Source organism: Myotis lucifugus, unplaced genomic scaffold (assembly GCF_000147115.1).
Source record: "Myotis lucifugus unplaced genomic scaffold, Myoluc2.0 scaffold_45, whole genome shotgun sequence".
Classification (NCBI taxonomy): Eukaryota; Metazoa; Chordata; class Mammalia; order Chiroptera; family Vespertilionidae; genus Myotis; species Myotis lucifugus.
The window spans coordinates 7,369,325-7,374,709 of NW_005871093.1; positions in this window are offsets into that span (position 1 = coordinate 7,369,325).

Here is a 5,385-nt window from a genome sequence, read left to right on the forward strand (position 1 = left end):
ACGGGAAGATGCAGACGGCACCAGCAGGCAGAAGCTCTGAGGCCAGGACAGAACAATGGTGGCAGTGAGAGGGAGGATGGACTCACCCAGAGCTGTGCTTAATCAGCGACCTCCTCTCACTGCCGAGGCCCAGGGGTGAATCAGAGCTGGCACTCTTCCCCTGGGGCTTGGCCCTGCTCCCAACCTGTCTCGGGGTCCCTTGACATCCCTAGAGCCTTGCCATAAGCCCTTATCTCTTGAGGCACTTGGAGGGGCTTGGGAATGGTACCCTTGGCCTTCCCCTTGGCATGTCTGCAGGCAGTGCTTTTGGCCCAGGGTCTCCAATCTTAACCACTAACCGCCGCCTGCTTCTCCCTGAGCCCAGGTGCAAAGGCCTGAGTGCTGTCCAGGTGCCTTTTCTCAGCGATTCTGTCTCCACGCCCTGCCTCACTCTGCTCAGCCATGAGTGAGAGTAGTTTGGGGGCCTGATCAGTGAAGAACCAGCACGCCTCCTCCCCGCTCACATCCAACAAGAACATCCTTTAGGTGTAGGCCAGTGATGGCGAACCTTTTGAGCTCGGCGTGTCAGCATTTTGAAAAACCCTAACTTAACTCTGGTGCCGTGTCACATAGAAATTTTTTGATATTTGCAACCATAATAAAACAAAGATTTATATTTTTTATATTTACTTTATATATTTAAATGCCATTTAATAAAGAAAAAATCAACCAAAAAAATGAGTGTCATAGGTTCGCCATCACTGGTGTAGGCCCTGCCACTTGAGATCAGTGCTTCCCCATCCTGTGCTGCGGATGGACTCCAGGTGGGCTCAGGTGTTGGCCCTTGTAGGCGACCAGGCTGGGCATGGCTGCTGAGTGCAACCTGGTTATGTATCCCAAGTGCTGTGCAAATATCCTGTTCTCTGTGAGCTGTAATGTGAGAAGAGAAAGGCCAGGAAGCTCCGCCCAGTTGAGGGCAGAACAATTCGATTTCAGGAGTGACCAAGCCTATGGCTGGCATTCTAGGTCACCCACTGGTACCAGCATTGCTGGGGTTCTTGCGCCAGGAATCTTGTAGAAAGGATAGTGCTGTGGGGAGAAGGGTACGAGGTTGTCCCAGCATCCGACAGAATCCTCACAGATCAAGCCTCAGGATTTGGCTGAGGTTTCTGGAATATGCTGATCCAACAGATCTGCCAGGGACCTTACAAGTCACCATAGTGGTTAAGGGTGCAGGCTCCTGCTGGACCATAAGGAGCAATGAAGCATTGATATATATCACAACATGGATGAGCCTTGAAATCGTTATGCTAAGTAAAGGGAGCTAGATGTAAAAGGCCACATATTGTATGAATCCATTTGTATGAAATGTCCAGAATAGGTAGGTCTGCAGAGACAGAAAGCAGATTACTGGTTGCCTAGGGGTAGAGTAAGTGGGAGGAATGGGGGTATGAATAAATGATACAGCGTTTCCTTGGGGGATGATGATAATGTTCTAAAATGGATTGTGGTGATGATTGCACAACTCTGAATATAATAAAATCTGCTGAATTGTGCCGTTGAAATGGGTGAGTATAACAGGATGTGAATTATAGCTCAATAAAGAAAGCTCCATTACAAAAACATGGGATGTAGGATGCGGGCTTACATAGCTTGGGTTCAAATCCCGACCACTTACTACATGGACAACCTTAAGCAAGTCCCTTAACCTCCTTTTGCATGAATTCGTTCATTTGCTCACCTGCAAAATGAAGACAATTAAAGCACCTGTTTTGTCAGGTTAGCGTGGGGATTAAATGAGTTAATACACAGCCTGACAACAGTAGGCAGCTGCTCTTCCTAGTTCAGGGGAGCAAACCTTTGCTGGGCACGGTGGACATGAGAGCCCCGAGAGGTTAAGTGACTGGCCCACTGCAGGCTGAAGGATACCCCCCACCCCAAATATATGTCCAAGTCCTCATCCCTGGACCCTCTGCCTGTGACCTTATTTGGAAAGAGGGTCATTGTGGATGTGATTAAGCTAAGGATCTCAAGATCATTCTGGATTACACGCCGGCCTGAAACCCAATGGCAAGTGCTCTTGCAAAAGACACACAGAGGACAAGACAGACACGGGGTGAGGGGGGGGGGAGGCCTTGTGAAGACAGAGGCAGAGGTTGGAGGGACGCAGCCACAGCCCAAGGGACGCCTGGAGCCACTAGAAGCTGGAAAAGGCGGGAACGATTCTCCCTGGAGCCTTCGGAGGGAGCCTGGCCCTGACGACACCTTGAATTCAGACTCCAGCCCCCAAAACGGTGAGGACACATTTCTGGCAGTTGTTACTGCAGCGTTAGGAAACTTGTACAGCCACTCAGCCCGAAGTGCCAGAGCCGGGACTCCTGACTCCAACCGTCACTTGGGACCCTTCACTGCATTTATCTGTGAATAAAGAACAGCCTCGACCCAGATACCAGGACGTTTCTGGAAGTGGGTTCTGTGGTCCCTTTTTACAGGCAAGGACACTGAGGCCCTGTGGTCACTTGCCCATGTCACACACCCGTCAGTGTGGGGGCAGGCAGACTGGGAAGTGTGAGCTTGGCTGTCACCTCCAGCCACACCACTCACTAGATTTACCAGCCTCTGCCTGGACAGTATTTAATTTGCCTTTTACAATGCATCAACTGCAAGTTCATTAATGGGCAATTGAAAGTTATAGGTGACATTAGAATTTATTAATAACATTGGAAGTAAATCTTCCTGGAATTCAAGTAATTGAAAATCTTGTGAAATTCTCTTTTTTATAATCCATAAAGCAGGTCTGGAAGAGAGGTGTTCCAGAAACCTCGGGGGCGGTTGGGATCGCAGGTATGGGAAGTCGGGGTGGGGAGGGGCTTCTGTTCTGACTTAGGCCCTTCTTGGATGCCCGCCTGCCCCTTTCCCCCCCCCCCTCTGGGAGTCTGGGAAGGGAGTCTCCTACGGGGACTGTCCTGTGACACTGCAGTGATCAGAGCTGGATGCTGGGGTTGCAGATGGGACCCTGCCCTTAAGATCACAGCCAAGTGGGGAGACAGGGCTGTGAAGGCGCCTTTTTGATTCTGGGGTGATGGCTGGCATACCCTGGTGGCACCTGGAATGCCTCCAGCCAGGGCCAGGCAGCTCCTGTCCATGCAGGACAGCCTCTCATGGGGCTCTGGGACACACCAAACTCAGGGTGAGAAGAATGAGTCCCCAAAGCGCCCTTCCTGCTCATCCTGGAGTGGGCCAGCCTCACCCAGGGCATGCTGGGAGGGGAGATGCTTGGAGGTGGCTGCGGAGCCCAGGGGGTTAGGTGTCTGATTAACTTCCAGAAACACCTCCATTCCTTCCTGGTCCCCAGAAACAAGTCACGCCGTGTTTTCTTGAGTTTCAGTCCCAGAAATGTGGGGTCCTACTGGAATGCCCAAGAGGAACCCCACCTGGACTGTCGGGGCTTCCAGCCCACTTCTGAGTTTTTGACCAAGGCCCTCCAGCCCCTCTACTGGGAGGTCCTACTGGGAGGACACCAAGGCAGCGCATTTGGTGTCCTGGGCAAGCAGAACAGTCTCTCTTAGGGCTCCATTCTGACCAGGGGTCTGGGAGATTGCGAGAAGCGGTTCTCAACCTGTGGGTCGAGACCCCTTTGGCGGTCGAACGACCCTTTCACAGGGGTCACCTAAGACCATCCTGCATATCAGATATTTACATTACGATTCATAACAGTAGCAACATTACAGTTATGAAGTAGCAACGAAAACAATTTTATGGTTGGGTCACAACATGAGGAACTGTATTTAAAGGGCCAGAAGGTTGAGAACCACTGGGCTAGAGGACTTAGCTTGTTAGATGGCGTTAGGTCTTGTGGGAGCCCTGGGGGGTGCTTGGGGCAGGACGGGGGGCGGGGAGGGGAAGTGTCCAGCGAGCTGAGATTGTGACCTACAGAGAAAGGGGCCCAGCCACCTGGGAGAAGCACTACCCGACCCACCCTTTCCTCCTGCACCCCTGCATGCAGCTCTGTGTACACCTTGCCCAATGCGTCACCAATGAGCCACCCTCTCCCTCCTCCAAACCTTTCCCCAGGCTGCCTGCCCTGCTGCAGAGCTCTCTCCTGTTTAGCTGACTCCTGCCGGTCCCTGAAGACCCCTTTTCCTCCATGCTCCCTCCTCATGCTCCCTAAATATTAGCTGCCTCCTCTGCTGTATTGATGTGACCCCATGGCCACTGCCTGTTGTGGGGAGCCGGCAAGGCCATGGCATACTCATGCCAGCTCAGCCTGGTTCAGTGACCCTGAGTGGGGGCGATGAAAGGCTTAGAAAAGATAGACAAGAGAATGAAAGCTGGGTCTTGGTAAGACGCTGATCTTCTGATGGACAGCGCCCGCGCCCACAAGCCGTGTCTTTATTTTATAGCAGATGCCATGAGGCAAAGTAAGGGCGTGGTCAAGTTGTTTACATCATTCTCGTGGGTTTCAATCCTACTCAACTACATGCACCTGAACTCTATCACTCAGGCACGTGGGGCCACGTGTTCGGACCACAGGTTCAAGCTTACAGCTATAGCTGTTGGCTATAATTGTGCTGGGAGGGCCCTGCCCTCCAAGCTGGGACTTGCACGTGGCAACGAGAGGACTGTGCCCTCTCCTCAGTCCCAGGCTTGAACCTGTCCAAACACTGTAGCCGTGCCCCATAGTCTGCCATATGTCACACTGGCCAGGATTCCCTGTCCTCACACCCAGTCACACAGTCACTAGTCACACAGTCACTAGATGCGCTTTCTGCAGCACCTGGGGCACCTGGGGGTCACCATGGCCAGGCGTGCCAGGCCCCCCTGTAGCCACAGCCACACAACATGAGACCCCCGGTGGGAAGAGCACCTTTATTGTCAGAGCGTCACAGACTTCCCGCCCACCTCTGACCCCCACCCCGCCCCCTCCACGAAGACAGGCCTGTGGGAGGCTGCACGATGGCTCCAGGGACAGCTCTGCCTCCGAGGGGCAGTCAGAGCCTCGAGGAGGAAGAGGTTACCAGGTGGGGAGCGGGCCGCAGCCTCCCAGGGGAGCTGGAGCGCTGGGCATGGGTCGCTCCTGCCACCAGGGGAGACGCGCTCGGGGTGGCGCCAGCACCAGTGGGTCTGAGTCGGCGGCCCTCGCATGAGAGTGGGTCCCGGCCCAGCAAAAGAGGAGCACCGAGCGGAGCACCGGGGAGGCCCGCTCACAGGGGACCCGGGCCTGCGAGGCCTTGAATGGCTTGAGGGCTGTGGTCTGAGCTGCTCTGTTTGGAGCAGCAGGGAGGAGGGTGGTGTGTGAGTGCCTGGGCCCCACCGCCCTGAGGTTCGGCACATCTCTCTGCAGACTGGACTCTGACAGCCCTCCCTTCTCTACTTCGTCAGAGACATTAGACTTGTCATGTGATG